General features: G+C 35.7%; 1 pseudogene; it reads left to right on the forward strand.

The window, feature by feature from the left end:
- Positions 1-10,022: 10,022 nt before the first annotated feature.
- LOC149240479 (respiratory burst oxidase homolog protein F-like) overlaps positions 10,023-12,947 on the forward strand; it is a 29,498-nt pseudogene continuing 26,573 nt past the window's right edge.

A 12,947-nucleotide genomic window follows, 5' to 3' on the forward strand; every position in this document is an offset into this window, starting at 1 on the left:
AACCCTTTGATCAGTTTACTAGCCTAAAATCAGTGTTACCCTATTGGTTATCTCGCCCATTGAAGATCTTTAATCGAGATAGACCGGAGAGAGCCCTCTCCTGCCCCGTAGGGCTAGCTACGAGGCTAAGTGGTTTGATGTTGCCTTGAGGTTTACCTTTCTCAGCCTGAGGTGAAATTTCAAGCGCTAACACTCCCAAAACTAAATTGTAAAGCATAAGCTACTTAAGATCAAGGGTCAATTTCCACCTAGCCCTAATCCCCTGACTATACAGATATGCTTTTCTACAGATACCCCCAAAAAATAGCTTGAAGAATATGTTAATTTTACTACTTGATGATCGTTAACCCAACCACGATCAGGGGATTTAGCGTTGTTGTTTTCATGATTCTCCCGGCTTAGTCTGATGTAGATATTTGCACGCAGCTCTCGGCTCAATTCGACCCTCTGCAATGGCTCCTCTTCTGCAAAGAATTCAGAGTCCAAGTTCTTGTCCCACCATGACTTTGTGGGAGTCGATGGAAGACTGTAAGAGCAATGTCACATGTTTGAAGTGTTGGGAGAGAAACTTCTATGCAATGCAGCATAGGAAGGCTCAACTTGAAGCCACTGAGAAGGGCCAAGAGGTATTGTGGGAGTTAATGATCCCCCTACATTTAACTCCAAGCTTTGCAGGGAGCGTATTAGATATGAGACTGCATTGCACGGAGACTGACAAGAGCTTAAAGCCTCTTGCAATTTTCCTGCACTCTTTGCTTTCACTGTTATCCTGGAGGAGCATGCCGCATTGACAGAGCTCGCTACCGCATCTGGCTCTGTAGCCCTGATGTGGCGATGCTCAGATCATCATCTAGGAAAACTAAAATCCTAAGGCTCTGTAGCCCTGATGTGGCGATGCTCAGATCATCATCTAGGAAAACTAAAAGCCTAAGGCTGATTATGAAAATCCATGGATTCTTGGCAAAAAATTTTGTACTAATAGAAATAATAAAAATCCATGGATCATAGATATCACTACTATGCAGTGACATAATAATTATTAAAAATGATAATAAAAATTATAAACTAGCAATTGTCCCAAAAGGTACAAAGAGAGGCCAATAGGATTATTAAATTGGAATTGTTGATTTTTTCTAAAAGAGTTAATTGGTTTGTGGAAAACCTTGTTTTCTTGCACTGGATCATTGTGCAATTACTTTTCTTTAGATGTTTTGTTTATATCTATATTACAAGGAACACATTGAATGTCTTATTTCATTTTAGAGTAAGTTAATTACCCAAAATCAAGAGGTTAAGTTAATAAACCAAAATCAAGAAACCTCTATAGATGGCCAAGCATATACGAAGAAATACATCTCATTCATATGCAATACCAAATCCATCTTTTCTTTTCTCTAAGTAAAATTTCAAAAGCATGAACACATGCCATTTCGTATGCATAATAAACCCAACTTCTGAAATTTCAATGCTTGGATGCGTCCCATTCATATGCTACAGTAAACCCATATTTTCCTTAAATTTCAATCCATAAACACATCCATTCATGAGCCATAACAGAACCACAAAAAACAAAACCCAGCCCTGCAATGCCAGAGCATTATCCCCATTCAAAAGCAAAGAAGTGGCAAATATAAACACCAGTGTTCCACAGTGTTGACTGCGCAAACCAATAATTTCCATCTGAAAAATCAAGAAAATAAAGACGATGACCAGTTAAGGAGATGATAGTGGCCCTTTTTCTGGCCTTCTTTGGCCGCCTTTCAACCGGGAGGCTTCATGCTCGCACACATAAAGAAGAATGTCAACTTCAAAAGCTGCAATGTTGTCCTGCAGCGGAACAAAATTGGACAACCCAATTCCGGAAATAGGATCTGCCACAGATTTGATCGATCACTCGCTAACGCCGCAACATTGCCTCGCTTGTCTCCTCTGCAAGCCCAGCCTCTCGAGGCAAATCAAAGAATGGAAGTCAAATTTCGAAAAGCTCTTTACAGATCTTCAAACCAATATTTCTGTGTTTTAGAATGCTCGAGGGATTGTTACGTCGGCATCGCATCAGAAAGAGCTATTACTTCAAGATGCGCCAGATCACTACTTTGGGGGTTTAGGGATTAAGTTTGCAGAGATACAGCTAAAGAGTTGGCCGCAGGTAGTTTTAATTGGTGTGTGGGGTATATAATTTAATACTAATCACTGCTTGCCAAAAGCCAGGGAAGAATAATAGTGATCGCCAAAAGCCAGGGAAGAATAACAGTGCTTGCCAAAAGCCAGGGAAGAAGAACAGCAACAACAACTGGCAGACCAAAGAAACAATTAACTCTGAGGCCAAGAGTGACATAAAAGAATGGGAAAAAGCAGTAAAAATATCTTCAAGAGTGACATAAAAGAATGAGAAAAAGCAGTGAAAATATCTTTCCATGCCACGAAGCGCACAGCAGAACTCAGAGGTGAAAAGAAGGCAACTCAACCGATATTTGGAAAAAGCAACCACATTTCAAATCAACGGTTGAAAGTGTCTCACCTGATCGAACGGAGCAGGGTAAAAGTGTAGACGATTGTTGATGCATAGGAAGGCCTATCGGCCTAAATATATTAATATTTAAAATAAAAATCATCTATTCACTTGTTTTTTTTGTTTTAATGGAGTTTTAATTACAATATATTTGATGGCCATTTTATTACATTTCTTTTTCTTATATTGCTTTTGTCTAAATTTATAGGAACTTTATTACATTCTTATATAGTTTTTGTCTAACTTGACAGGAACTTTCTAATAGGAGGAAGTTCATAATAATTTTTCTTAAAATTATATTTTTCATAAAAGTGGTTACTTCATGGCTTCAGAATATTTTTGGATTTTTTTATAATAATTTTTTTACACTGTATCTACTACATCAATTTATTATTAGAGATGACGTCAATACATAACAATCTATTTATATACTCAAGGGATTAGGGTAGGACCCTAACATTCCTTTCCTTTATGAAAAAATATTTTACTTAAGGTCAAAGGTGAGGGAATCATATCAATACCTTTTGGACACTGTGTTGGTGGAGACAACACTCTCTTTTGTTGAGGAAGGCCACACGCTACAACGAAATGACACCTTCTTAATCTAGTCATGGAAGGCTAGTTTGAACATGGAAATTAGACCCGACTAGTTTCTTTAAGAAAGAGACAATAAATATTGGATGAATTTTAGAGCGACCAGGAAGTTCCAATTTTAAACCAACATTCCAATACACTTAACAATTTTATAGAGCGCATAAATCTTGGAAGCAATCTTCTAGAAGTGATTTTCTTTAAGTGAGGCTTTCTTATAAGGCTACATATAGAGGAATGGGCGAATGCATGAAGATTGTCCATACACTTTTCTTTAAGTAAGGCTTTCTTATAAGGCTACATATAGAGGAATGGGTGAATGCATGAAGATGGCCCATACACTTTTTGGCAAGCGCATGAGTTGGGAAGGAGAAAAAAGTAGCTCGATCGAGCAATATTTTAGCCCTCTATCAAGCTATCTAAGGGCTTAAAAATAAACCCTTGATCAAGCTCCTATGTAACCCAAAGTTACATAGGAGATTGATCGAGCTATTTTTTTAAATTCCCACAAAAAACGTAATGGAGAGCTTATGGTTCAAAGGGCTTGATCGTGTTATAGCTCAATCGAGCCCTTGTTTAACCATCTCAAGAACTCGATCAAGGATGTATTAAACCCTCAATCGAGCTATTTCAAATATTACCTTAAGCGTTGATCGAGCTTTTTAAGTGCTCGATCGAGCTATTGAGGGCCTAAAAAATAGAGTTTTGGCTCCCCTTTTACTGATTTCTCCGCAACATGATTTTGTACCTGAGTGAACTTAGGGCAGAATTTGAGCTTATGTAGCGAAGTTGATCATGTTGGATTCGTGAAGGAATTATCTATCTAATGACATATGAGTTTGACATTTTTTAATTCATATGATATTTTTTATCTATTTTTTTTTAAACATAATGCTTGAATATTGTTTGGACAATTTCAAAGGGGTTGAATAAAAAATCAATAACATAAAATAAACAATAAGATTTTTTTTCAAAAAATAAAAATATATTCGAGTCCTCTTCAACAGGGTACTCTTGGTTTTTGAATTTATTTAAATAGTAGAAAAAAATCTTAAGGGAACACGTGTCTGTAAAATGCAATTGAAATATTACTTTGCCAACTTAACAAAATAATAAAAATATGATTTTGCATAAAAAATTAAATTTTTAATATGCATAAATTAGTTCTCTCTCTCTCTCTCTCTCTCTCTCTCTCTCTCTCTCTATATATATATATATAAAATTACACATTTTAGACTAAGTTATGTTACATGAACACACACATACCTCTTAACATTCATTCATGAGCCGTAACAGAACCACAAAAAACAAAACCCAGCCCTGCAATGCCAGAGCATTATCCCCATTCAAAAGCAAAGAAGTAGCAAATATAAACGCCAGTGTTGCACAGTCTTGACTACGCAAACCAATCATTGCCATCTGAAAAATCAAGAAAATAAAGACAATGACCAGTTAAGGAGATGATAGTGACCCTTTTTCTAGCCTTCTTCGGCCGCCTTTCGCCCGGGAGGCTTCATGCTCGCACACATAAGAAGAATGTCGACTTCAAAAGCTACAATGTTGTCCTGCAGCGGAACAAAATTGGACAACCCAGTTCCGGAAATAGGATCTACCACAGATTTGATCGATCACTCGCTAACGCTGCAGCATTGCCTCGATTGTCTCCTCTGCAAGCCCAGCCTCTCGAGGCAAATCAGAGAATGGAAGTCAAATTTCGAAAAGCTCTTTGTAGAGCTTCAAACCGACATTTCTGTGTTTTAGAATGCTCAAGGGATTTTTACGTCGGCACCGCATCAAAAAGAGCTATTACTTCAAGATGCACCATATCACTGCTTTGGGGGTTTGGGGATTAAGTCTGCAGAGATACAACTAAAGAGTTGGCCGCAGACAGTTTTAATTGGTGTATGGGGTATATAATTTAATACTAATCAGTGCTTGCCAAAAGCCAGGGAAGAATAACAGTGCTTGCCAAAAGCTAGGGAAGAAGAACAGCAACAACAACTGGCAGGCCAAAGAAACGATTAACTCTGAGGCCAAGAGTGACATAAAATAATGGGAAAAAGCAGTAAAAATATCTTCAAGAGTGACATAAAAGAATGGGAAAAAGCAGTAAAAATATCTTGCCATGCCACGGAGCGCACAACAGAACTCGGAGGTGAAAAGAAGGCAACTCAACCGATATTTGGAAAAAGCAATCACACTTCAAATCAACGGTTGAAAGTGTCTCACCTGATCGAACAGAGCAGGGTAAAAGTGTAGACGATTGTTGATGCATAGGAAGGCCTATCGACCTAAATATATTAATATTTAAAATAAAAATCATCTATTCACTTGCTTTTTTTTGTTTTAATGGAGTTTTGATTACAATATATTTGATGGCCATTTTATTACATTTCTTTTTCTTATATTGCTTTTGTCTAACTTTATAGGAACTTTATTACATTCGTTTTTTATATAGTTTTTGTCTAGCTTGACAAGAACTTTCTAATAGGAGGAAGTTCATAATAATTTTTCTTAAAATTATATTTTTCATAAGAGTGGTTACTTCATGGCTTCAGAATATTTTTGGATTTTTTTATAATAATTTTTTTACACTGTATCTACTACATCAATTTATTATTAGAGATGACATCAATACATAACAATCTATTTATATACTCAAGGGATTAGGGTAGGACCCTAACATTCCTTTCCTTTATGAAAAAATATTGTACTTAAGGTCAAAGGTAAGGGAATCATATCAATACCTTTTGGACACTGTGTTGGTGGAGACAACACTCTCTTTTGTTGAGGAAGGCCACATGCTACAACGAAATGACACCTTCTTAATCTAGTCATGGAAGGCTAGTTTGAACATGGAAATTAGACCCGACTAGTTTCTTTAAGAAAGAGACAAGAAATATTGGATGAATTTTAGAGCGACCGGGAAGTTCCAATTTTAAACCAACAATCCAATACACTTGACAATTTTATAGAGCGCATAAATCTTGGAAGCAATCTTCTAGAAGTGATTTTCTTTAAGTGAGGCTTTCTTATAAGGCTACATATAGAGGAATGGGCAAATGCATGAAGATGGTCCATACACTTCTCTTTAAGTAAGGCTTTCTTATAAGGCTACATATAGAGGAATGGGCGAATGCATGAAGATGGCCCATACACTTTTTGGCAAGCGCATGAGTTGGGAAAGAGAAAAAAGTAGCTCCATTGAGCAATATTTTAGCCCTCTATCAAGCCATCTAAGGGCTTAAAAATAAACCCTTGATCAAGCTCCTATGTAACCCAAAGTTACATAGGAGATTGATCGAGCTATTTTTTTTAATTCCCACAGAAAACGTAATGGAGAGCTTATGGTTCAAAGGGCTTGATCGTGTTATAGCTCAATCAAGCCCTTGTTTAACCATCTCAAGAACTCGATCAAGGATAGATTAAACCCTCAATCGAGCTATTTCAAATATTACCTTAAGTGTTGATCGAGCTTTTTAAGTGCTTGATCGAACTATTGAGGGCCTAAAAAATAGAGTTTTGGCTCCCCTTTTACAGATTTCTCCGCAACATGATTTTGTACCTGAGTGAACTTAGGGCAGAATTTGTGCTTATGTAGCGAAGTTGATCATGTTGGATTCGTGAAGGAATTCTCTATCTAATGACATATGAGTTTGACATTTTTTAATTCATATGATATTTTTTATCTATTTTTTTTAAACATAATGCTTGAATATTGTTTGGACAATTTCAAAGGGGTTGAATAAAAAATCAATAACATAAAATAAACAATAAGATTTTTTTTTCAAAAAATAAAAATATATTTGAGTCCTCTTCAATAGGGTACTCTTGGTTTTTGAATTTATTTAAATAGTAGAAAAAAATCTTAAGTGAACACGTGTCTGTAAAATGCAATTGAAATATTACTTTGCCAACTTAAAAAAAATAATAAAAAAATATGATTTTGCATAAAAAATTAAATTTTTAATATGCATAACTTAGTTCTCTCTATGTACACTATATATATATATATATATATATATATATATATATATATATATATATATATATATATATATATATATATATATTAAAAATTACACATTTTAGACTAAGTTATGTTACATGAACACACACATACCTCTTAACATGTATGAAAATTTTCAACGACAAGTGTTTCATTTAATGGAAAATTGACAAATTATACAACACTATATTTTTTGCAAAAAAATATTATTTGGACAACAACATGATTCTCCACAGATTATCTTTTTACTTCGAATCAAAATTCACAATGCTTATATGAATTTCAAGGGCTTCAATTTGATAAAAGAGTGAAATTTTGAAATTTCATTGCCACATTTGGCCCAAAAGTGTAACTCATCTTCATGCATTCACCCAAATACCTTATCCCCTTGTTACAAAATGACATTTGGGAATGATGTTGATCAACATCCTACTTCATCCTTATTCAAGCCATTATGAGATTATGCTTGAGAGTGCAAAAAATGTTGGCTCGAGCAATGAGGGTTTTGTGTATCTTCTCCATCTTAGGATTTCTTGGTAAGTAGGATAGAATTGATCATGGATTTTGACCATAAACAACATCAAGGGGAGTCATTTTAGTGGCACCATGATAAGTTATATTATAGCACTTGACCCATTAGGAATGTCGCCCTAAAGCAAAGAATCAATAATATGCTTCCAAGCACTTGTTGAGAGATTTAGTTTGAACATCAATTTGGGGGTAATATGTTGTGCTAAGATTCAATTGTCTATGAAGAAGCTATTAAATAAAGGCCACTCGGGTACTATTGCACAATTTAACACCATACAAGTTGTTGGCACTCCCCACAAGAGATTCACCTTGATTTACAATTGGTCATCTCTAAGAATCAACAAGTATTTGAAACACTATAAGGTTTACCACCTTCACATATAAAAAGGTATATGTGAAAATATATAAAATTTAGCTATTTAAAAACTATAAAAATTTGTTCTTATAAGATACACGATAAAACTCATAGTTAATGAATGTTAATATAGTATCAGTTGCTTCGTTCTTAAACAAAGAGTCTAATTCGAGTAGGAAATGGTGATGCTTCTACATAATGATTGTCAGAAATATCTTGTTTTTTGCTTGCCCTTTTCTTACAAATAACAAAAAGATCCCTCAACTTACTTGTTGAGATGGTTAGTATTGTTGAGATAAGCTCATCTACTCCAAAAAAAAGTCTATTACATATTAACATCTAAGTATATGCTGAACCATTACCTTGAATATTTCCCAATAACTAAAAATAAATAAAATTTAAAAAAACATTATTCCAAATTAAATATATAACTTTAACCATCAAAAAAATATCATATAAAAATACTTTTAATAAACAAATCGCTTCTACATAATTATGTATAATTATATTCATACACATGTTCATTGTAACATAACAAATATAACTCGAAGCGAGGATTATGTATACCTTGATAAATATTATAGAAACCTTGGTAGCTAGTCCTAATGGTTTTGCTCACAAATCTATAAACCTCTTAACAAAAGTTGACATTGACATCAAGTTGAATGTGATTTATATGTTTTAAAAAAAATCATTATTTAACCATGTAACAAACTATACCATATAAGATGTAATCATGATGTTATTTGTTTATATATGGTTTAATCATGATGTTATTTCTTTTTCGCATTTCTGGGGTTCTTTTTATGAAGCAATGACAGTGTTATAACAAAGCCGGTTTTTAGTAGGGGTTAATGGTTCATGTTGTTTCTGAAGTCATATGAGGTATGGAGGAAAACATATCTATGAAGATCCTCTAGTCAAGCTTGGTCAATAGCACACTTGAGTGTCAATTGTTAAGCGCACTGTCTATGTTATTTTTTTTATTAATAGATACTAGTATGGAGATTAGACTTATAAAATATACCCACTGTAGAGAAGAGACTTTTTGATTCACAGCTTGGCGAAGATGTCACTTCTTTTGCTTTTTTAATAAAATATAGCTCGTTCTTTAATTATATGGAAAATGCTTTTTTAATAAAAGATAGCTTGTTTTTTAATTGTACGGAAAAAAAAAAAAAAAACAAACTCCATATGTCGGATTCATTCCTTCACACGGTTTTAATCAAGCAAATTCCATATCTCAATTTCTCCTTGAGGTTGTTTTAATTAATTAAAAATGACAAGTTAACATAGAGAAGGGAGTAAAAATTAATATTAGTTTTGATGATGAGCCACAGTGGTTAGTTTAAAATGCGTTAGAATGTAATTTCTACTTAAAATTTTTTCTTAATACTGAAGTTCTTAGTGGTTTGGTGTTAGTGTGACTAAAAATTAATATTGATATTTGTTTGGGATTAAGTGAAATTAATAAAGTTTTTGATTTTTTTATTTCTTAAGATAATATTATTATTATTAACCATATAATTTGTAATTTTATATTTTTCTTACGAAATAAGTATTTTGTAATAATATATAATTTTTAAGTGGTCGGTTTTAGATATTAACAAAAAATAATCATAGGTTTTTGTTCTTATGTTTTGGAAGGTTTTTAGGTATATTTTTTTTTCGTAGTTTAGATTGTTTGGAATCTGTAGGATATTTTAAATCACAAGTTTGCGTGGTAAACTCTCCACAATTCTAGTGTTTTAGGAGTTTTTTAGGCTGCTAAATCCATATATGCAATGAAAAGCTCATTCTAGACAATAAAAAAAAGATTTCCAACAAAAAGGAAATTTCACCAAATTTCAGCGAAAACTTCAAAACATAGAGATGTTTAGACAATAGCTTAACAGAAATATATTAAAATATAAATAAAAACAAAAATGAATATTTTCAATATTTAACTTAGGATAGGACCAAGGGTCGGGTTGAGCTCTGCAATCTGAACTAGGGTTGGCGTTAGGGTTTTGTCGTTGGGCACCATGGCGGGACACGTAGGAGGGAGTTCTACTCCCTCCTACAGTCAAATAGTGGCAGATAGAAGCAAGGAAGCTGGAACGCTTCGTTTCAAGAAACCTTTGGAGATGGCAACAGAGTATATTAACACGGAAAAATTGGAAAAAAACAGACCTTATGAATAGGAAGAGGATCAACAGGAAGCTAGTAGGGAGAAGAGGACAGGGGATAGCAGTCAGAAAAATGCTTCCATGAGTACAATAGGCGTCTGTAAACCTAAGTCAACCATTATTCCTCGGATCATTTTAAGCGACTCGGCGCTACAGGTGCACAGAGATCACATGGCGGAATACGCGATTATATGTACATTTATGGGGATATGGCCAACGGAGAAAGCGTTGTATGCATGGATAAGGAGCCATTGGAAACCAAAGGGGGAAATAAACCTTCACCTGGGATCCAAGGGCTTCTTCACAGTGGTGTTCACAAGCCTAGAGGATAAAGATAGAGTGTTTGAAGGAGGACTATATTTGTACGCTGCGGCTGGCCTCTACATGTGGCCATAGATGATGAACTTTGTCCCAGAACACGAAACATTCACATTGGTACCGGTATGGATTAGACTTTACTCCCTTCCTCTGGATTATTGGTTGTCGGAGTCTCTGAAGAAAATCGGCAACAAGCTAGGGCATTTTATAAATATCTCAAATGTGACTCTAAAAGGAAAATACACTTCCTTCGCTCGGATATGTGTGGAAATGGACTTATCTGGGGCACTTCCGGATGCGATTATTTTAGAAGTGTATGACGAAGAATGGGTGCAGACAGTGGACTATGAACATGTCACATTTAGGTGTTGTAAGTGCCATGAACACGCCCATCTATACAGAGACTGCCCATCAAACAAATTGGAGAGAAACTTGAAAACCACCACAAATAAAGATCCCGAGAGTTTCACTAAGGTTGGGGGTAAAGGGAAAGGCGGGAAGCGACAACAAAAGAAGATTGATGAGAATAGACAACCGAGCCACAACGGTTTCAAGATCTTGGAAGAAGAATATGGAAACAACAGGACAAACCAGGATTTGGAGAACATTCCCACTAAGAAGGAAAGGGATGCTAGCATGGAAGATATAACAGAGAACAACCAACAAAAGGATGATCTGCCAAGCATTATGGAGATAAGTAGGGACCATGAGATGACCCCAAGTGAGGCTAGAACAAAGGACCATGAACTGCAGGAGATTCTAGAAAGGGAGAATTTAGATCTAGAAAAGTTTCTGGAGCAAGGAATCACCAAAGGAGTGGACTCCCTGCCAAAAGAGGAGTTTGATAGGGTTCAACAACTCTTCCTCAGGAGATCACAATCGAAGTGCTCTGGATTCAAAAGAAACCATGATAGCCAGGAGCATAGAGCAGTCAAAACGATGGAGGATACACAGATACATTCTTCCAAGAACCCGGGTAGGAAGAGAGGAAGAAAAAGATAGAATGAGTTGCTGGCCGAATGTGGGAAACTCATTATTAACTCAGGTAAGATGAGAGATCTTACCAGTTATTCCTTTACAAATCTTTCTTAATGAAGCTTACAACTTGGAACATTAGGGGTCTAGGTAGTAGAAGGAAACAAAGAAATCTTAGCAGTAGAATAAAAGAAGAAAAACCAGATATGGTTTTTATTCAGGAAACGAAGTGTTCGATGGACAAGATCAGAGAAATACATAGAAAATGGTTAATCAAGTATGAGTATCTAGAGGTTAAAGCAAACAACTCGGCGGGGGGGATTCTTACGCTCTGGGATCCCCAGAAATTTGGAATCCTGGATGCTGAAGCGCCCAGGAATTATCTTTCATTGGTATGTCAACCTTTAGGGGATCAGGAGATTTACATGATCACAAACGTCTATGGGCCTCAAAAGCAAGAAGATAAACTCAAGATTCTCACCTCCCTTGAGGAGCTAAGAGCGAGACAGCCTGATGTGCCCTGGATTGTAGCAGGAGATTTCGATATGATCAGATCTCTTACAAAGAAAAAAGGCGGTATCATACAACTAGGTAGAGACTCCATTTCCTTCCAGAACTTCATAATGAACATGGGGTTAGTGGACACTGAAACAATAAATGACACCTTCACCTGGAACAATAAAAGGGGAGGTGCTTCTCAAGTTGCCTCTAAGCTAGATAGATATATCATCTCAGAGGACCTCCTGCTTTCAGGCCCTTCCATGTTAGCTTCTATCCTTCCCTTTGGAGGCTTGGACCATTGGCCTGTACAGCTTGAAGCCACTTTTATGTGTACACCAAGAAACATACCTTTTAGGTTTGAAAATGCATGGCTCTCCCACCCCGAATTCACCAGCAATATTGACAAATGGTGGAGGGAGGATCTGTACATACAAGACACTAAAATGATCTTGCTCCAACAGAAACTTAAACACATCAAATCTAGGCTTAAAGGTTGGAACAAAAAGGAGTTTGGTAATATTTTCAAAGCCAAAAGAGAAGTTGAGCAAAAACTCCAGGAGGTCAATCAGGTCATCATCACAGATGGTTTTACCGAGGAGCGAAAAAATCTAGCTGACTCTCTGCAAGAAGAATGGGAAGATCGATGCATGCAAGAGGAGATTTTCTGGAGACACAAATCAAGGGTGTAGTGGATTAGAGAGGGAGAAAGAAACACAAAGTTCTTTCATAAATCTACCATAGATTACAAGGCACACAACAGAATCACAAAACTCAAAGATTCTCAAGGGATAGAGCTTGTCTCTCACAAAGATATGGAATCTGTCCTTGTTCAACACTTCCTTAGCATAACAGAGGAGCCTCTGGTCGATAGATCTAGGTTCATCAATAATTTCACAAAGTACATTCCTTAGCTGGTCACCAGAGAAGACAACCATAATCTTAATAGGCCAGTGTCAGAAGAGGAGGTCAGTGAAGTGATCAATGAAA

Source organism: Pinus tabuliformis, chromosome 8 (assembly GCF_031772625.1).
Source record: "Pinus tabuliformis cultivar Carrire ecotype Pingquan chromosome 8, CPIR1, whole genome shotgun sequence".
NCBI classification, from domain to species: domain Eukaryota; kingdom Viridiplantae; phylum Streptophyta; class Pinopsida; order Pinales; family Pinaceae; genus Pinus; species Pinus tabuliformis.